Genomic DNA, 22,663 nt, shown 5'->3' on the forward strand with positions numbered 1-22,663 from the left:
CAGACACTCGCACTATCACAGTTAAGTACAGGGAAAGCTGAATGTGTTTAATGATTAATTGTATTCTTAGTATTTACGCTCCTCTTTCGATGAAACCTTGCTCTCTCTTTATATCTCTCTCAGATAGTAATAGTTTCCCGAAGGCTCAATGTCCTGGCTAGTTTCACCAGGCACACTGCTGTGTTTCATAGGAGAAGTGTGACTGCACAAATACAGTAATGAGCCCTCACTGGGTGCCGGGGGCCTCCTGGCACTGCTAATGGCACCTCTGGACTGCAGCTGTATCCAGGTTACAGCCGGGCCTGGACGACAGGCCCTGGGACAAACAGGCAGAAAAATGGTTTCCAACCACAGGCACATACTGCCATCAAAGAGCAAGGCCCATGGTGGACTATGTGTTCTGTGTGCGGGAGTTTGAAGTAGAGGAGGACGAAAGAAGATCTGGGGAAGGGGTTAGTGGGGCAGGAAACTGTGGAGGATGTCAGGACACAAAAGGCCACGGACGAAACAGAGACCAAGAAATAGAGACAGTTGAAGAGATGTGGTTTTGCAATAAATGCAGCAGATAGACCCAATAAACCTAGAGGCTCTCATGGGGCAACAGCTGGCATCGGGTAAGAGTGTGTGTGTGTGTGTGTGTGTGTGTGTGTGTGTGTGTGTGTGTGTGTGTGTGTGTGTGTGTGTGTGCACGTGCGTGCGTGCGTGCGTGCGTGCGTGCGTGCGTGCGTGCGTGCGTGTGTGTGTTGACAGAGAGAGAGAGAGAGTGATAGATAGATAAAGTGAGTGTGTTGTCTGCTACTAATAGTCATAATAACAAATTTGGTTAGGTTTTAAAACATTTTTTAAGCAAACTAAACATCAAGTAAACATAAAAGTAAATCCTGTGAGGACAAAAAACTATAAAATTGAAATTAACTAACTAATTTAACTTAATACATTTTGTGACAGTGTCATTATCCAAACTTTATATTGTGTGGGCAAGTTCTGATCCACGCCACAGATCTTTATTTGAGCCAAAATCATATGTTTTTTAAAACAGCAACATTTGGCTGCAAATGATATCAAAACATCGTTACAAATATTATATGGCGTGAGCACGATGTGATAAGGTTGCTAGGTAAGTGCAAGTGATGGCAAATGTTTGACCATCCCTTGTTTTCAAACCTGACAGCCAAATAGGCATTAGCAGCGAGTCAAAGGAGCTCAAATTGCAATCCCGTCGGTGTGGGGCTAAAAGGTTTGTAATGCATGGAGTTTAAAGGTCTACTCCTAATGTTTCATAAATTACTGATATGCAATTATGTTACATTTTGACACCCCAAACTCAGCCTTGTGTGTCCAACATCTCCCCCTGTACCACAACAAACACATCCACACACAGACCCACTCCCTTTGTGGCCCTCTCTGGGAAAGCTCACAGCTTGGGTTCTTTGGCTCCTGTTTTGTTCTGGACCTCCATTCAAAGTGGCCCCCTTATGACCATGCACATCATTGTCCGGTCAGGCAGCCCCCGAGTGGACTGAGGCTCCCTGGGTGCGAGCAGTGATTCATGGCACAAGGGTCTGTAAAAAAGAGCAGCCTCGCCCCACGATGCAACCCTTCATGGGGACATGGAAAACAGAGGCTGTTTGGTAATGGGAGTGAAAGAAGAGTCTGGCTAGAGGACTGAACCCTGTTGAGCCAACGCGAGAAGGGGAACGGTCAGCGTGTGTGCGTGTGTGTGTGTGTGTGTGTGTGTGTGTGTGTGTGTGTGTGTGTGTGTGTGTGTGTGTGTGTGTGTGTGTGTGTGTGTGTGTGTGAGAGACAGAGAGACATGAATGAGTAAGCCAACCTAATGCTGTGAGTGTGTCTGTTGAATCTACCCTGCTCCCTCTATCCCGAGGACACTCTCGCAGCAGCTTTTTAACAATCTTAGCTCCGAGGCAAGTGCAAAGTACTAAATGTTTAGGCGTTATCTCGAACACTTTCCCAATCTAACAGCGCACCGGTTTAAAGGGCACTGGGAAAAAAAAGACACTCTGAGAAACAAAGAGGGCTCATGAATAAGAGCTGAAAAATGATAGTAGTTGCTAGGATTGATGAAACCCTATTCAGGTCTTGTGACAGGCAGCGAGGCACACAAATTCTTTCCCCTCAGGCAAGAAGGTGTAATTTCCCCTTTCACTGTCACAAGAGCCATGTAAAAAATTATCTCTAGCTCAATGACTGACTCCTCCAAGTCATTTGTAATGTACAACATGTATGCATCTATCTATCTATCTATCTATCTATCTATCTATCTATCTATCTATCTATCTATCTATCTATCTATCTGTCTATCTGTCTATCTATCTATCTATCTATCTATCTATCTATCTATCTGTCTATCTGTCTCTCTATCTATCTATCTGTCCATCCATCTGTCCGTTTGTCCATCCTTCTTTCTTTCTTTCCTCGCGGATCAAGACACTCAGAATAGAAACACTGGCATGCAGCTCTGTTGAAACACACACACGCTGGGATGCGGATGGAAATGCTGGCCCCACAGGACACACACACACACAGACACACACACCCACATAAAGAGCGGACTGCTGTGGGGCTGACGCAAGACTATCTCTGTCTCACGTGTCTCTCCCCTACGGCCGCCCGCTGCTCCTGACCTTCGAGATGTTTTTCTCTCTCCTTCTCCCTCTCCCTTTATTCCTCTCTGCTTCACACTCACACAACACACACACACACACACACACACACACACACACACACACACACACACACACACACACACACACACACACACACACACACACACACACACACACACACACACACACACACACACACACACACACACACACACCTTCGCTCTCTCACTCATTCACTTACATGCTCACTCAAACACACACACACTCCTCTCTCCCCCTGCACACTTCCCAGCCCCTCAGTATTTTGTCATTAAAAGGCATTGCATTTCAGGACTGGATCAAGCAGATGGGGCTGCGTAAGCATGGCGGTTCCTTGGCTTAAATACAGATAGTCCACATGCACTACAGCTCGCTCCCCCGTAAGTGCATGCCATGCTCACAAACACACCTTCCTGGAACCAGAGAGTCGGCCCGGTTGTGGATGGCTGCTTCATGTGGGCCCTGTGTAGCTAATGCTGTGTAATGCCAAGCTGCAGACATGCTCGACAAAACAGGAACGCTAAACAGAAGACAAGGGTATCATCTCAAGGCAGAGAGCGCACCTTAATATATTCAGGCTATTAGTCCTTTATGGGGACCAATGGTTCATGCTTTCTATTGACAAAACACTGAGAAACATAAAGTTCAATGGGTTCATAAGAGATATACACACACACACACACACACACACACACACACACACACACACACACACACACACACACACACACATACACACACACACACACACACACGTGAAAGTAATGTAATTATATCCCCATACCATTAGACACATTTCCCTGTCTTTCCTTCATTTTCTCCCAACATTTGCATATTCCTCTGGGTGTTTGAGTTGAGCGGCTCTTTCCCTTTCCCTTCTCTTGTCTTCCAAGCAACAAATGTCAGCTAATTACACCATGGCAGTTTGGATGAGCTCCATCTGTACCCGTGCTCTGCTGTGCTTGTTCTCTATGGGGCTGCATGAAAAGTCAGGCAGCTAAGACACCAGTTAGGAACAGCCAGCGGTGGGGGTTGATTTACAAGGCATACAACCTCCCCCCCGTCCCCCCCATCCCCTTTAAGAAATTGATTCCCCAAGAGAGAACTCATCAATACTTATCACAAATGATACAACCAGCCCGCACCAACTGGAGGGGGATATAATGTATCATTCACAGCCTAGGATGAAGCAATAACGGCTGGATAGAATCAGGTGTGGTAGCATACAAGGCTAAAGAGCAGAAAGAAAAAAAACGGTTTGTATAAAAGATCCAATTTGATCTGGTGACACATTTGCAGGAACAAGGCCATCAAGTCAGGTAGGAGAGGAAAAGTGCAAGTCATTGTCCGGAACAACAAACTGCCACCTTGGTGTGTGTAAAGTGAAGCCTTGAGGACGCAGCCGCGCCCCTGAGTGCTGCTAGTTTTCACACAGAGAGGAAACAGAGAGACAGAAAGAAAAGGACGGAGAGACGAGGAGATTACAGCTGCACATGGCAACACTCATAAGCAACTCAGCACAATCCCAGATTCCAACCCAGAAGCACTGTAGGGCACAGTCGACAACCATTTACATTCAGCATTGGCTCTGAACAGATAGCGAAGTCAAAGGATGTTTATTAGGCGCACACGTTTCAGACAAATATTCTGATTAGAATGGGAGAAATCTAATTAATTGCTTGATTCACTGAATGAACCCCGAATTTGTAATGTAATCATAACAACTGCTTTTCAAGGGGCTCTTGTTAAATTTAATTGGGGGAGAAAAAAAACATCCTCTTTCACTGAATGAATGAAAATCAAATTAGGCCTGAAACTGGAGGAGTCGGCAAGTTAGTTCTGGCGTGCCATAAAAAAAAAACTGCAAAAGCAGAAGTGTGTGACAATATATATTTTAAAATAGTCACGCGTCAACTGTTTTTTAACGCTCAAAATATATATACCAGGGGCGCCAAGGGGAAAAGAAGAGACTTGAATATTGTTAACACCGTGTACTCACTGTTAGAGATGTCTTCAGCTCTTTGACATCACTGCTGTAACACCTGGAGAAAAAGCAGAAATAAAACATCACTGTGGTTCAGGTTAAAAATACAAAGTGACTCAAAAAGTGTTTCCAGTATGCTTTCATTTATATGATAATAAAATAAAAGATTATATGCAGTATTGTGATGATGCTGGAAGTATTTCCGTTTGAGAGCTTAAAGGGTGAGGAGCCCCAGAAAACTACCTGGACATCAAAGTTAGAGTTACACAGCTTAGTATGTGTGGTTTTCAAACACATCAAACAAAAACTACAGTGACGTCTGAAACACAGCTGTGGCAGCACACACACACACACACACACACACACACACACACACACACACACACACACACACACACACACACACACACACACACACACACACACACACACACACACACACACACACACACACACACACACACACATACACACACATACACACAGAAAGATATGCACGCTTACAAAAGTCTCTTTCTCCCTGAGCCCTTTCTTGCAAAACCTGTTTGTTAGAAATGGATCTAGACACTGGAGCTTTAAGTGTGAGGATATTTTCCCCAAACACAAGACAGTTCTTGCAGAGAACCAAGCCTTGCCGGCGTTCTCACGCCCATCTCTCATGGATTGTCTCTGAGGCCCTCCTGTGCTCTTACAGCCTGAGCCTAATCTGAGCAGCTCATCATAACAGACGCCACCCTGCTATGGTTATTACAAGAGCAAGCAAACATGCAGATTGAACAACTTTTTCTCTTCATGCTCATACACACTTATTCTTCAATATGAATAATCTCTGACTGATACAAAAAGAAGATGTTTCGACTTCCATGTCAGTTATGGTTGGATGTCATCAAACGGCAGAAAATACAAACTCCTCCTCAGACAGACATAGGGAGGCAGGTTCTGCCGGACATTTCCAGACAGACAAGCCAACACACACACACACACACACACACACACACACACACACACACACACACACACACACACACACACACACACACACACACACACACACACACACACACACACACACACACACACACAGTGTTTCAGCTTGTGTGGGTAGCTCTCTAACAAGGTTTTGTTGACAGTAAACACATCCATCTGGTCACAAGCAACAGAATCAAGTCTGGTGGACATCTCATGAGCAAGGATGTGTTCAACGATACATTTATACTTCTACTTCTCTACTAATATTGCACACAGTTTCAATTATATGTCATTTTCCCAGCCGTGTTATTGAGTCATTTCTGTAAATGTGCCTTTTTAGAATGACTGCCATCGAAAATAAGAAAATGGATATATTGCATTTCATGAGCCTAAGTGATTTTCTTTTTTATGCCCTCCAGTCATGTCTAAGTCTGTGGTACACAATGCAACACACATCTGTCATTACAGCTCAATCTATCACTGAACAGCAATCACCTAGACGGGCGCTGTTGATAATAACCACACTGATCGAACTGCAATGGTCCCCTTCATTATCTACACTCTCACACCAACAGACTGACACACGCACACACACACACACACACACACACACACACACACACACACACACACACACACACACACACACACACAGACTACAGACACACACCAATACTTTGATAACTCATCGCAGTGATAACGATAACAGAGAGCCAGGTAGGCTGAATTCATCTTCAGCTTTTTCATAAAAGCCTATTAGTGGATGATTAAAGGATCTCTGCTCATGGGGCCTCAGCACAGAAAATGATTTGCCAGCCAGGAGGCAGGTGAATTACACTGGATAGGAGAGCCAGTGCTGTCTGCCATCGTTTGCCTGACTGAGAATCAGGCTGTTAGTCTATTAACCTTCTTTTACTGTAGGATCCTACCAGTTTTACATCAATGGCGCATGGATGAAATATCACAAAACACATACTTCTTTTGACTAAACACTTGTACTCTTCTTCAATGGCAACTTCCTTATAAATTATTTAATTGTTCGCTGCAGCCCAATTATTAATATATAATACCCCAATACGACGAGAAAAGGGCATTTCAGACAGACAAACTTATGATGTGCAAATACTGTCTTGAAAAAACACTGTGCAATGGTTTGCTGCCAAATGTCAAAAAAAAAAACATTACAAAAAATAACAATAATTGTGTCTGGGTGGAAGTCTAAAGCCTCGAGATGTTTAGCGTACAGTCAAATAAGACAAAGATGAAATGTCTCACAACTGTTACTTGAAACTGTTGCGCAATTATTTGATCAGTATGAACTAACTGTTGCAGCGCTATATGATATATAACAATTTTTTAAAAAATAATAGGATTTCAACTATTATATCACACAAGCATAAAAGATGGTTTAGCTGGGCGTCAATTTAATGAGAGAACACAGATAATCAAATTCGAGTAGCACAAAGCTATTTGTTATCGCCCTAAAGCAAAAAGAATGATACAACACATTACTGCCCTAAGTAATGTGAGTGACCTTATTTCTCTTTGGGTAACAATCCAAATGTCATTTTTATTATAGCCATCATTACTTTGTAATTTCCATCTAATGAACTAGAAAGGTAATAAAAACATAACTGGAAGAGGGAACTATCCACAGTTATAATTACCTGCATTTAGACTCCAGGCATGTTTGCACATGGACAGTGTACAACGGAACTGTCATGACGTCTCTCTGAATTGTCTTGTTTGGTTTCTCTAATGTACTCACCCTGTGCCTCAGCCACACAGATGTTGACTTTACTTAAGGCTCGCAGGCATCTGCACAGGGTTAAACACAAAAGCTCTGACTTTTGTATCAGCCACAAAAAGACAAAGAAAAGGAAAGAAAGAAAGACAGAGAGAAAGAAAGGTCACCATGTTTCATGCAAGACTCCGTTAGAAAAAAAACTCTGTCATTTGAGCATGAAAAACAAGTTTACTCTGAACATACACATATTGAGATTGGCCTAAAATCCCTAGGTTTTTAATATTTGATGCCTTGTTAGAAGAGCGACACTGGTGAGGTGTTTGTCTCTGTTGTCTCTGTTGATCTCTGGCACACCAGCCCAGTGGGAGTGAGTTAGCCAGACTTGGCCGCAGACATTTTCCTGATGCCCCTAGAACAAAACAGGCAAGTCTTGACAGTCTGTCCGCCACCGAGTCGTCACACAATCAGTTGCAGGAAACCAATCCCTAAATAGCAGTGATTCATCTCTTCATCACACACAATGCCCATACACAGTGCACAAAGAAGCTCTCTCTTCCTCTCTCCCTCTCTCTCTGTCTTACCCTATCTGTCTCAACCCCTTCCCCCCCCCCCCCCCCGGTGTGGTCTCTCATGCTGCTTAAAAATAAGTGCTTCTCCCAGCTTTCTTCACCGTGTGATTTACTGGCAGTGTTTAACTGCAGGGCAGCATCTTTTATTGTTACATGATCCGGGGCTGAAAGCTGACAAAATGGAATCTACCTTTGTATATGTTCAGGGCAAAGAAGGGAGCGGGTGGAAGAATAAAAAAAAAAAACTTGGGTGAGAAGCGTTTGTCTAAGTGCAATTCAAATCCTCCCAGCCTCCCGGTGCTGTGTGCGTATACGTGTGTTTGTCATTCCACTAAATGGTTTCTTCCTTGACTTGATGGAGCAAGTGCCATCTCAAGGGAACAGGTTACACCACACACATAAAGTTAAGCGCTATGAGACTGGAAAAAAGCTCAGAACATTAGTGCCATCCATTTGTGAGAGGTAGAATAGATATATATATATATATATATTCAATACCCAGCTGGATTGTGTGCCTGTGTCTTCTTCTTTGTATGCATGTTTTTGTGTTGCCATGATAACTCTTCCCCTAATGGCAGCGAGCCCACGTTGCTGCATTAGCCAATCCACTTCCTTCCCTTGCTTTTCTTTGCAAAGATAAATCTCCTTTAGATCAGATATGCAGTCGACCTGGCCTCGCAGGGTGACTGTGCACAGTTGCATTTGGAACAATGATATCAGTACAGTATGTGAGCGGATCATCAGCAAAGGATAATCAGGCCACACACAACAGGTTCGGTGTATCGTTACAGCCTCGCTGATCCATCAAGATGACGTGTGAAGGTCAGAGTAGCCGTGACCAACACAGCTGTCACATCTCCTCCCAGCACCCTGTTGGATAACTGGCCTTCCAAAACACTCAGCACGAAACAAAGCCAAGTGGGAAGCACGGGGCCAAGGCCAACGGAACATGCCTATAACCCGGGCTGGGCTTGTATCATGACATGAACTCTCTCTATAAAATAAAACACAAGATGTGGGGAATCACAGCTGTTTTTAAACGACAACCATGACAATAAAACTCTCAGCATACCCACCAATGAAAACACTGAGACGTGCTGGTGTTTGCATTCAAGATACAGACACACTTTATAATGACTACCAGCTTGGTTGTATAAGATGAACATGCTACAGTTGAGCTGTGTGGAGAGCAGATGTGATTTCACTTTGATTGTGTGTGTGTGTGTGTGTGTGTGTGTGTGTGTGTGTGTGTGTGTGTGTGTGTGTGTGTGTGTGTGTGTGTGTGTGTGTGTGTGTGTGTGTGTAGCTTCTATTAAATGGATCTGCTGTCTCCTTGATCAAGGGAGTCAATAAAGGGCCAGTCCTGTCAAACCCTCAGGCATGAGTGTGTATGCACATATGTGCCTGTGTACGTGTGTGTGTCCATGTGTGGGTGTGTGTATATGTGTGTTCTGGTCAGAATGTGAAGTACTCTGACAGGTGAGTGATTGAGTGCTTTCATTTCCCTCCAGCGACAACAAGACACACACACAAACACGTATGTAATACACATACACACAAAAATCACACACACAGAGTGGAGGACAGAGAGAGCAAGAGAGAGCTGTTGTTTCCTAAAGGATGCTGCTCCTGCCTGCATGCTTAAATTAGCTCTAAATGTTTGGATTACACACGGGAGCTCTCACAGAGGATTTAGCAGCCATAGCCTGGAGGATGTGTGGATGTTTCCATCTACATTCACACAGACACACACAGACACACACACACACACACACACACACACAAACACAAATCTGTCCTTACACAGATGACGAACATATGTCACCTAATTATCACTCACTATATTCTGTGAATCCTTGACAACATAACATGAGTTTAAGCAAAAATAAGGAGATGGTTGATATTTAAAAGCAACATGCGCTCTAAATGGTGTTTGAACAGCTGCAACAAAACAGTTCATTCACCAGGTTTTTTGCTATGGGGGGACAGTGTTTCCACATTACACTTTTTTAAGAGTGCAGTCTTGGCTTCTGCTGGTGGGGGGAGGATAGGATATGCTTGCAGACATAGAGACAGGGAGAGAAAGGAGGAGAAAAAGAGAAGGGGAATGAGGGAGGTCAGTGCCCCCAGTCTCAGATAAAGGCCCTCTCCCTCCCTTCTGCCTCGGCTTTCGAAGCCCCTGCCAGGATCGAGAGGCGTCTCACGTTACAGCTGTCTCTCAGTGTCATCGTTCAGTAAGAGAGAGCACAAGCGAAAGAGAACGAGAGACAGACCGAGTGTGAGAGAGACAGACAGAGAGGGAGAAAGCGAGACAATGCCAAAAGAGCGAGCGGGGCCGGCTTTCATAGCTGGACAAGAGAAAAACAACAACAGCAGCAGCAGCAGGTTCAACTAGCTCAGGAAGCCCTTGTGGTTTGCCTGCCTGGTGATGTTTTTGAAGTTAATGCAACATAAATGTTCGCTAATATTCAGAGCCTTTTGAAATGGCTGAAATGTGCTGTGACCTTTTCAAGACAAATTATTTCTAAATGTAGTGTGAACAGGAAAGTCAGAGCGCTTAGTCTTCACCAACTAACTGAACACTTTGTGAGAGGTGTAATAAATGTTTTTAAACCTTGTTTTGTGTCCAGTGAGAACAGACAGAAAAAAACATACTATTTAAAAAGAGACGGTAAACACATAAGGACTGCGTGCCATAAGGCTTCTGTGGATTACACATTATCGAGTCGCCTCTTCACACATAAGTATCCACTTTTAACCTTAAAATTCTAAAAACAGCAGCTTGTCCTAGGTCCAAAGATAACTAATCCGATGACTGCTAGCATTTCAGCCTGTGCTGCTAACAAGGTGAGGCCATGTAGGTCACTATCTGAGTTCAGTTTCAATTTGATTGGATCCTTGTTTCTTTATTGTACCTTTCTTTGGAGATAAATAAAGGACACCCAAGATAAAAAGTTCACATAGGAAAATGGGCTGTCTAAGCAGATTTCCACTCCAAATGGTATTGCACTTACCTATGTGAGTGAATGAGAGCTGATTGAACCAAGGAGGCTGACATAAGACATGAATCTGAACAAATACACATAAAGCTACGTAGAGCTCAAAACTGCTTTTCTTTTAGTTTTCTCTATCCTTGTCATTTTTCCTGCCGTTCTGTAGGAGTTAAATATTTTAAATTCTGGCTTAGCTTGGAGCAGGCTTTGCCAGCGCAGCTAAAATAAAAAGCCTTTGTGGCAGCAGTGACCAGATTTTAAATGCGGAAGAAGATCAATAAGTGGGGGCTGTCGAGGCACAATCTCATGCATTTGTGTGTATGTGTGTGTGTGTGTGTGTCCTGTCCTTATGCGTAAATGCTTGTGTTCTGACAGCAAGGGTGTGTGTGTAGAAATGCCTACGTGCGTCGACACATCCACCGAGGCTCACAGCTCCCCTGCTTGCTACAAGCTATTCTATAGTATCATCAAGAGCCCCTGCACTGACCCTGGAGGCACACCAATAGAGAAAGCAATATCATTCCCATTCCCACATCCAAACCTTCTTCCTATTTCTTTTCCATTCCCAGTATCCTTTTCCCATCTGAGCGCACCCAGCATGGGTGAATTGTCGAGAAAAGTGTAAATACAGGGCCCCTGCTACAGATTGAGAATGTCAAGGTGTGGTAAACATCACACTAAATAGCAGGTTTCCCAGACCAGGTTGACATTTCCATAATCAAGTTTCTGCTGAAACAAAATGATGGGCTCCTCAACAAGACAGGGAGAAAAATGCTTTTTTTCTTTCTTAGTTATTCATCTAGTTTTCATTGCATCAACACAGCCTATTTCAGGTTTGTTAAAATACCCTGAATGTCTCTGTTTCATGAAGCCAAATAAAAACGACTGTGATTTCTTTCCCAGGGAGGAAATGCATTCATAATGTTGCCATATGCGTTGTTTCTTGTCACTCTTATAAAGAACACATTAAATGGATCCTTTCAGCTCATATGAAGTCATAACCTTCTTTGCTGTGTCTTTACCGAATGAATATGTGATGGACACAAACAGTGAATTATAAGGACTTGTATACAAGCTGTTCTATGGCTCCACAAAACAAGAAGTACATCTGTATTTCAGCCTGCTCATTTATGTGGAAAACAAACAGCCTTGAAATGGAAAAATCATCAGGACCTTTTGAGACTTCATTAAAAGAAACTAGCCTGGACCCTCCAAACAAGGCGTCTCTTTGGAGGGTAAAATCAACCTTTTCACCTTGCTGGTGGAAAAACAGGCATCCAAACGAGACAGAGCGAGCACAAACAACCTTGACTTTCATCAAGGAAATTCTCACATTGAATGATAAATAGAGGCCCAGGGGACGAACAGCAAAGAAGCAGCTTATCGCCTTTCCCTCCCAAATTTGGCTGCTCTGTCTTCTTTCTCCTGAAAGTCAACGCGGGGTGACCCACTTGCACTTTACACTGCTTATTGTTTGGTAATTAATCCACCATATGTAATCCACACAAAAATGTAGAGACAACTAAAGCGGCTGTTGATTTGTTTAGACTTAATTAACAGTTGAGATTGTTCATTTGTTCCTACAACAGGAGGCATATGTGCCCTATCTCATTACCCTGGCTTTCAAAATGTAGATGCATTTCTCATTATACAGGCACAGGCAGACATTTCGGCTCAAATAAAGCCAGAGTACTTGAGAAGGATGACATTAAAAGTAGCTGTCACTGCATGCACTTTAGACAATTATTGTGTACCCTGGTGATTATCAGGACAGCCTGTGAACCTGCAGTGTTACCAAAATAGCAAGGTAACATAAGGTTAGGTAGATCATCTGAGAGCTAACCAACCTCCCAGCTGAGAGGACATTAACCTGCGAGGCCATGTAAACACGTATCAATATGTGAGTATTGTAACATGCAGGCACAGGACAGCAGGCCAAGACAGACACAGCAGCACCAGTTTGATCTGTAACAATCAGAGGCATTATTAATCTCAGGCCTAGAAGCTTTTAGGGATGTCCCTAAAACGCATCTTCTTCTCAAAGAACCATTAGCCCTTATCGGATTACTTCCAAAAACATCTTTTTAAAGTCCTCCGTTTCTTGGTACATTATTTGATTTGTCATTATAGTTTTCTGCGAGCGATGGCGAGGGATGAGAAAATATGATCAGGAGTCTGTCTAGCATTAGTTCTTGAATGGTTTGTTTAACACAGAGCAGACCTCTACTTCCTCTCTAAATTTCACAGCTCCGTGTCAGCGCTCACATGCAGAGATTTGACAGGCCTCCCAGATGGCCATTATTATCAAAGATTGTTTTCGGGCCTAATGAATCTCTGTCTAAATATAAAATACTGATAACAATGGCAAGAAATATTTAGGGTAAGAGTAATAACCCGACTTAAAAAGTATCTTAGTCAAATAAGTTTGCACAAGAATGGTAACGCAAAAGGTATAGTCTGTCATCAACAACTTTATCTGTCATGCCTAGTGCCTACCTCGCTCAAGTCAGTGATAGTTTAACATCAACAAACTCAGTGTTAGATATGTGCAATATTGAAAGTTTTATAATATTTTGAATAAATTATCATTTCTATGTTAATCTAGCTAATACTGATACAACCATGACATTTCCAAATCAAAGTATTGAAGTGTAAAACGAGTGTCATCCTTACTAAAGCGAACGACTCAAGACACTGCTCGATGATGAATTAATAGCCACATTTCTGAAACAATTCAAAAAGGATGAGAACCCTTTTGGTATATTTTTCTGTATCATTATTCATTTTCAGAACAGGTGAGCGATGTCCCAAAAGAAATAGTATGTTGTGGCAGAAATACATTAGAATGTACACTTATTCACTTGTATGCACACTTCCATTACAAGAAAGAACACAGGAGTGTTGCCTCATACGAATGAATTGATCAATATATCATGCACACCTAATAAATCTCACTTCAGTTCATTTTCAAAAGAACAAACTATGGGTTTCCTCCAAAGAAAAGAAAAAGATATCCTCATATTCAATAGTAAAGGATTACAGAGAATACAGCCATGTGTGCACATGGGATTGTCTTCTCAAAAGCTGTCCAAGTTCTGTCAGATTCAGCACCCCCAGACACAGAGCTCGTGAACCTAATTTCACCTAATCAGCTTAGTCAATAGCAACCGTTTGCTGTGACTTTGGTAGACATGCAAATAGGGCTTAACTATGTCTATCCTTAATTCCTGAATGTTCAAGTCAAGCAGAAGTCCTCCTTTATCTCTTAAAAAACAACAGTTCCAATTTGCGAGCGAGAGAAAAAGAGAAGCAAAGAGAGGGATAGAGATGAAAACTCCACCGGAGAGTTGATTTTTTTATTTTTTTTTCTTGGCCTGGAAAGAAGAGACATCTCTGATTTGAGTGTGCTTGAGGTAGCACAGTGTGCTTTCCTTTCAAACCAACATGGCAAACAATCTCTGACATATTTGTTTCCCTTTCTTCACTTTTGCAAATTATGGGAAAACACACTGCACAAATATATTTGCACTTCTTGTGGGCTGGTATGTTTAGCTGCAGCAAGTGCACACTGAAACACACACACACACACACACACACACACACGAAGACATATTTTCAAACTAATCTGGACAAAACGCCACCAACAACAAATAGTTAGTGGTGGAAAACTGCGAGACAATGTTCCGTTTCAATTCACTGATACCACTAATGGCTTCTTAGCAGCTCCATGAAATCAAGCAGCTGTCATGTCGATGCATCAGCAGTGAGAGGAGGGAGAGCCATCCCCATAAGGACAGAGGCACCGCGCCTTCATGTTTGGCTAAACATCTGCTCCTCTGCACTCCAGCTTTGCAGCAATAAACGGGCAAACAAAAGAGGTGGGAGGTGAAATGATCAGATTTTCCATTTCAAAGCATTTGTTCGGTTTGTTTTCCTTTCCCCTCCTCTTTTTAAACTGCTCACAGGACATGGGGGAAGAAAGTGAGCTCAAGTTTTATCTGTGAGGGAAAAACCAAATGCCCAAGCTAAAATGACACCTTTGTGTAAGATGGATGACAGAAATAAATAAGGTCACCATTTTACAAGAGTCCGTCAGATTTCTAAACTGCTGCAAAAAAAGTATTATTATCACTAAGTCAGGGGTAATTCAAACAGTGCATGTTTGTGAAATGACAAGAGATGCATGTGTGAGTGTGCACGTGTTATGTTATACGTGTCAATCTGAAAAAGATATCAGTCTTTCATCAATTCAACTCTGAGTAGCCACAAAACACCATACGACTACACCAATAAAGGTTTGTTTACAGGCCAATAAATACCTTTTTAATCACATAATTATTTCAAACAACCTTCAATTCAAAGGACTTCTAATCACTTGTTATTTGGCAGTTACATCCAGTTACATTTCATTTTGTTCTCCCCTTAATAGGATTCTTGGTATTAAATATCCTTCCTTCCTTCCTTCTCTCCCTCCTCCTTCCTTCCTTCCTTCTTTCTTCCTTCATTCATTCATGTTCAGTTGAAAAGATACACAGAAAGCAGTACTGAGTAAACTTTTGAATAACATTTAAAAACAAATAAGCTTACATTTTGCATTTGCACTTTTGTGATTGAGATTGTAGGCTAACACCATGTCCACCTGTCTTTCCAAACAAACAGTCCTGACAAAACATTACGTCACTTTGTATTTGTTTTAACAAACGTCTCGACCACAACACAAACTGGCCCCTCGTTAAGATAAAAAAAAAAAAGAGTCTTCAAATAATTGCTGACAATCTATTAACCACCGTCATTTTCTTTCGAGAAAATCACAAACAGGACGAGATCCTCTTGCTCATTTTTCTTAACAACTCTCAAACTTTGGTTAAACTTGCCACAAAAAAACGTGGATCCATTTCCTTTTAAAGTAGCCTGTGTGTGAGAGATAGTTAGTGTAGGGGGGAGGTAGGAGTGCTTGGGGGACGAATTTAAAATAACCAAGATGGCGAGAGGCTTGTTGTTTTGGAAGGGGCAGAAAAAATGGAGGATATTGTAATATACACAAAGGGATAAATTTCAACAACTCGGCCAAGCCGCTGCTAGCTGCATGCCTCTCGGTTTGAGGAAGCGACCGTGATAGCAGCTCCGAGGCAGGCTGCCCGAAGATTACACCAGCTACACGAAAAGCTAAAAAACTCTGACCCGCTGTGGAATACGAAATGAATAATACACGTCCAAGTTAATCCGAAACGAATGGGATATTTATGTATTTGTTGATAATTGTTTTATTTTCGCGTCGAGGGACTGTTAAACTGGATAGGCTTTAACGGACTTGCAGCGAGGACCAGCGGCAGTTACCCCTTTAACGTTGTCGGTTACGGAACATCCAGCATCAAAAACGGAGCTAAAACCGACTATCACACGGTTTATAAAAGCAAAACAGACACCACCACGAAACCCCCTTTAAAAAGTTTAATTTCTCAACCATTAAACAAGTTATAAAATAGCCTAAGTGAACGGTGCGAGAGAGAAGCAGAGGGACACAAAGACGATTCCCACTATCAGGTCACCACTCAAAAGAGGAAGGGAGAAAAACACTTCGTTTTTATATTAAAGGCAAAACTAACTTTACATATTTCACTAAACGTACCACTATCTACTACACCGACTACATCAATTACAGCGAAAGACAATCTTAAAAGCAGTTTACACAAGCTGAAAAAGAAGTAGCCAAGAAAGTAGAACCGAAGCCAGATCTACGCAGCTCATCGCTTGTTCTGTGATGAGGGGGAAAACAGCGTCAGAGAAATAAAACACTTACCTTTTTTAGTTTCGACACTTTACTTATTTCCAACGTGGGGTTTAGTTCAACTAACACTTCGGCTCGGTCTTCTTCTCGCCTCTTTTTTTCCTTGGTCGGTTTTGGTTATGAAAGAGAGGTCGGGGACGAATGATAAAGAAGGGAATTGGGCAGTAATTGAGTCTCGGTGTGTGAGTGTGTGTGTTAGTTACTAACAGCAGATTGAAGGAGACTCTTCTCAAGGTTTATTCAGCTCCACTTCAAGGAACCGACCTGACGTCAGCTCACTACTGCCACACAAAGAAAACTTATTATTTGTGCAGCGGCCGTAGTAAGCAAAGAGGATACTGTTATTGTCCGTTATTACTTTAAACGCGATGTTGTCATTAAGCACACACAGCTCTGGCAGTGATCTCACGGTAACTTTATTTATGTTAGATAGTGGCGGCTTAACCCATACAGATGGTGATTATCGGCCACTAGTGTAAACGAATAACATACTAAATAAATAGCCATTAAAAAATAACATTAATTTAGGTTTTCTTCTCTATAAGACATAACTTTTATATGACTTTGATTAGTTTGATAAATCATTTTGATGTCGATTATGGTCTGAATTTATTATCAGACAACATTATTTGATTTCGTTTTTTTATGGATTTAGGATGTGCTTTATGAATAAACATGCGTTCATTATAAGTGAAACCTGGTACCAGACTTTATTTGGCATTTTGCCTTTTAAATTAGGCTCACTTAATCAATCTACAAAAAAGTTGATGATTGATTGATATCTTATATTCAGATAAAATTGGTATAAGAGAAACTGAAGGCTCTGGCGATGATGGACTAAGGTGGAATCACCATTAATTATTAATTAAACATAAATTAAAAAGACTGGTTGTAAAATGGTCTTATCCACATAAATGCAAATATATGTATGGTTATTATTTATTGAATTAGTTAAATGCTCAATTAGGATGTAACTTTATTTATCCATCTATCCATCTATCATTTATCTATAGTTACAGTGATGTTGTTTGTCTTTAGATCCCTAAATTGTGTCTCTCTATTAACTGACCAAATGATCATCCATCAGAAGGGTATACATGATCAGACAAATACAAATGTATTTCACACAGACTCTAAATTAGAAGGCAATTGCCAAACAAAAACAGAAATGGGACAGATCTTCCTCCGGATAGGATCAATACATTGCCTGGCAAAGACAGCCATCTGTGCCTAATTGTATGCTTTACCTCCTCTTCTGAACACACAATAAGCAACAGGCTGAACGCAGGCCCTCTGACCCAGACTAGGTTTCCAGACGGGGGAAGATTATTTCAGTCAACTGGAAAACAACAAGGGGGTGGGGTGGGGTGGTGGGGAGTTTTTTTTTTTTTTTGCAGATGGAGTGGGCAACTGTTCTTATATGCCCCACCCTGATGAGGATGGGTCAGAGAGCCAGAGCCAACTGGTGTGTGTCTCTCTACATGTCACACCACCCCTGGTAGTTTCCATTTTAACAGGTATTATACTGAATTAACAAACTGTCCGCTGTTAGTTTATAGACACCCAATAAATCACATGCAAACAATGAACTCATTGTTAGCTGCGTGATGGAGTGTTGGTTTACAGGCACATTCATATTAATGCTTCATAAACATTATAAATTACTTACCAAATATATTTGTTTTGTTTTTTTATTCTTCTCACTCTTGCTTTTTCCCTGCTGGAGCGTCACAACATCCAAAAGTGTCACCCTGACGTTTTTGATGCTATTGCAAGTATTGCAATAATGTTACTCAGAAATAATTTTTATGTAAAAACAGAGAGAAAAAATCAAAAGGTGGTGGTGGGGTGTAGGTCTGATAAAACATTCATGATCACCCGAGTTTGGAGGATGGACACAGAACCCCTTATTCAGTTTAGGATGTGCAGTTAAAGCCATTTTATAAGCTTGCTCTCCATGTTCTGTGGTCATTGATTTTCTTCTCTGCCCCTTTCCATTACCTGTTGAGATGGGGGGTTTTGCTTTTCGTCAAACACACACACACACACACACACACACACACACACACACACACACACACACACACACACACACACACACACACACAATCCTCTCTATCTGTCTCTCTAGCCACTGGCACCCTGGTGTATTTCTCCATCTCCTCCGCCTCTTGTAGCAGGAATGACAGGCCATGAGGAATGACAGTGGTTCCGTTTGTCATACAGTAGCAGCAAGAAGCAAGGATTTTTAATTGCATTGGAGAATCTTCATTAAAGAGAGCACATGGGGGCGGGAATGGGGGAGAGGGCTGCATGGGGCGGCGTCGGGGGGCACTCTGAGCATCGTCATTAGGAGAAGGAACTAGGAGCATAGAAGGGTGGGCCCTCTTTGCATGCACACTGAGAATGCCTGCCGTACCTCGGTCATTTGTAACATAATAAGTGCCAGCACAATGACTGCAATGCGAGAAAGCACACCACAGGGAAGTGAAGGGGGAAGGGAGACAGCATGTCTGTCTAAAAGAGGGACTTTTTTTGTCTTGATTAGAAAGTATAATGAGCCACTAAAGAAACAGGGAAAAAAAGATCTCTCCTGAGACTGATGGAAAACAAATTAATGTGGTGATTTGGATTTAATTATTATTTTTCTATTAGTCCACCATGCAAAGACAGGGACAGCCGTCAGAAGCGAGTAGCTGTGCTTGCATTTATTGATTTTTGCCCAGACACATTCAGGGAATACAGATTCATCTGCTCTCTCCCCGCACACTCCGCTATGTGGGATTCCATTAACACAAGAAGCTTCCAGCAACCCTGAGATGTTTAATTTGAACACCATAAGTGGAGCTTAAAATAGTGTTCACACACAAGAAAAGTGGCCTAAGGATGTCTTTTTATGCAATTGAATTAGGCCTCACTTATTGTTGTGTCCTACATAATAACTATTAAATAAACACAAAATAAATTAAATCAAGGCAATGTTCTGCTGTGTAGAATGAGTCAAGCGCTATTGTACTTCTCTGCCTCTAACATCATAAACTGCTATAATATTTGAGTTTAATTTAATCTTTTGTTTTAGAATAATGTAAGAACTAGCAGCTGGATTGTAATTATTATTCCCATCCATGTGATATCTTCTGTTCATAACATCCTTTCCATACATCAGTAGTCTTCAACACAATGCCTTGTGAGATGTAATGATTTGCAAAGTCAATGATTTGAACTGCCTGTGTGATTAAAGCACAAGGGACCAATTTGCAGCTGCTATATGTAGAATATCGGTGTGCCTCAAGTAGTGCTCATATTCTCGCGTACGTAAAATTCAGCATTTATGCCAGATAACCGCTGTTATTGATTGGTCCTACTATCTGCTAACTGAAAAAGGTTTGCAATAAATGTAATGGCTTTGAGTGTGTAGACCCTTTCACAGTTATTCTGAAAGCCGACCTACACCTAATGGCATATGGGAATCAATGTGACAGTGAAAAATGCATTATTCATTGAACTTTAACCCCAGAGACATCTAAAGGAAGCAGGGTAAGTGATGTTACAAGTGTTTTTGCGGCACACTTGTGTTTACCAATCCTAAAATCTAACATTTTACTTTTCATAAATGCATACGACATTAAATAGATAAAAAATAACTAGAGGATCGACCAAACAATGTTTTCTGACTAGTATAAAATCCGGCACAGTCGAAATTAGTGTTTATTTTGGTGAATGTAACCATGCAGAACCCTCCATTGCATGATGTAATACACAGAAGGGAGAAATCATCATAATAGCAGAGTAGTATAGTGACTCATTCGTTGATGAGGTACATTCACACGGTCATTCAATGAGGATATGCAGCCTGGGTGCACATGTTGTCAGAGTGTGAGCGATAGAGAGAGAGCATTAGTATGTTCCTTTTCTGGGAATGAGGAGTCATTTGTGCCAGGAAAGCGGAGAATCAAGTCCTAGCCCCACAGTCATGCATCTCTCCATTAAGAATTAGATCACAAGCAAATGTCAGCCCAACCTGAGCAAAAACCAAATGACCTTGAATCAAATAAAAACACATCTTTAGTCACGTCAGTGTGTACAACAGCACACAAAATGTCAGCAGATTTTCCTACAGCTAAATATGCTCATAACTGAGGGGTTTAGTTTAGGGTATCAACCTAGTATTTTAGAGATACTAGGAGTAGAGATAGGTGACGTTGAGGGGATTTTTGTAGTATACTTTGATAGATAAGTGACAGTTTTATACTTTTTCTTTCTTACTGAGTGGTTCCTTCCCTCTTATCTGACCCACACAGAAAGCATGATGTTAGTTGTTACTGTAGTGCAGTTGTAACACCAATCATTTTGTTTTGTTTTTCATTACAGCAAAGTTGAAATGGTCTATTATAAACAAATACACTCACATAACTTGAATAATGCATGGTCATTACCTGGAAAATAAGAAACATTATTGTAATTCCATGGAGACCACACGTACTTCTATTAAGTCACCCACTAGTGATTTGTAATGCAAAGGTAAGCTACCTTTTATAGGATTCCACTGAAATGCTAATCCGTAGGCTCTCAGCTCGTATTGACAGACATCATTGTTGGCCAAATCAGTCATCAGAGATTTAAACAGTGTTCAGTTTCTCTAGGAAAGCCTTATTCTTCTCTTGAAGCAGTTACTTTGACGAGTTTGATTTGGCAGAGAGTTCCCTGAAAATTAGGATCAAAGCATGGAAAAGGAATACTGTTATTTACACAGCAGTGTGCTGAAAGAGGAACTCGTAACTAATCTCCAATTAGCCGTGCCTTGTGTTACACCACCATCGTTTAGTGTGAACACAGATTTTTTTTAGGATGCAGCAAGCTCAGGTGAATAAGAATTTGGCAGCTTTAATGATGGGACTTGAGCCTAAATTATGCAACAACTTTACAAAGTGAAACATTTGATACGAAAAGAAAAAAAAAGACACTGAACAGTTTTAGGGGGAATAAAGACTTATTCTGAGCTTAATTGAAACTTAAAACCCAACAACATTCAGAATTTTGTATTTTCATTGAAATACCAACTGCTTTCAAAGATTATTTTCTAAGATGTTGAAATGAATCAGTTCCTTGTTTAGTGAATAAAGCAATGAATTGTCACGAGGAATGAAATGTATCAAATTTGTCATCTTATTTTATTCTTGCTTGTTGAAGCAGAAGAAATACAAAAAAATGGAAATACGAGAATCAGGAATCCTTTATGTGAATAAGTGTTTGTGTGATAGGATAAGAGAAATTTAAGATCTGATGAATTTTGGTACAAGAAGAGTAGGGAAACACCTATACATGTTTTTTATTCTCCGAAATTATTTCTGTTCAACTATATTCTGAACACATGTCAAGATAATGTACCATCACCATTGTTTTCACAAACATTCATACTCTGGCTGTTCAACAAAATTGAAATAATTACTAGTCTGATTTGACATGCATTTCATGCCTAAATGATTGTAAGAGCTGCCTGGAACATGAGTGGTTCCAACACCCACACATGACCACATATGAAGCCGATTTTACCTAAAACGAAGTAACTGTGTATTTTGATGTGGGTAAAACATTTCAGTGAATATACAGTATGTGCGTTTGTAAGGATAATTAGACTTTAGTTGGTCCATCATGTTGATTCCATATTTGTTTTTACCTTATCTACATATAAATAAAAGCAGAGAGCACAACAAAACCAACCCAAAGTAAATGATGCCAATACATTGTTTCAAAATGCTACCTATGGTCTAATTATAGACCCTAAAGCCTCATTTAAATATGGAGAAAATGGCATATGAAATGAGCTATTTTCGGATGGGTACTTCAAGGCTATCAAAATTCCATCTATTGAACAAGCTTTCATAATTATTTATTATATGATTGTGTTTGAACTGTTTATAAAGCCTAAAAGCTATTAGATAATGCGTGA

At 41.2% G+C, this 22,663-nt stretch overlaps 1 protein-coding gene across 14 annotated transcripts in view; it reads right to left on the reverse strand.

Moving 5' to 3' along the window:
- baz2ba (bromodomain adjacent to zinc finger domain, 2Ba) overlaps positions 1 to 16,934 on the reverse strand; it is a 64,486-nt gene extending 47,552 nt beyond the window's left edge. For 9 of the 14 annotated variants that reach the window (XM_063881136.1, XM_063881135.1, XM_063881133.1 and 6 more), the window contains exons 1-2: positions 16,726 to 16,933; positions 4,663 to 4,705 (exon numbers count right to left, since the gene is read on the reverse strand). The gene's annotated coding sequence lies outside the window, so the exon portion shown is untranslated. Of the gene's footprint in view, positions 1 to 4,662; positions 4,706 to 16,725 lie in introns of all 14 variants that reach the window. The other 5 variants (XM_063881139.1, XM_063881138.1, XM_063881137.1 and 2 more) reach the window with 1 other exon arrangement.
- Positions 16,935 to 22,663: the final 5,729 nt, after the last annotated feature.

The sequence above is a fragment of the Eleginops maclovinus genome, chromosome 4 (assembly GCF_036324505.1).
Source record: "Eleginops maclovinus isolate JMC-PN-2008 ecotype Puerto Natales chromosome 4, JC_Emac_rtc_rv5, whole genome shotgun sequence".
Lineage (NCBI taxonomy): Eukaryota > Metazoa > Chordata > Actinopteri > Perciformes > Eleginopidae > Eleginops > Eleginops maclovinus.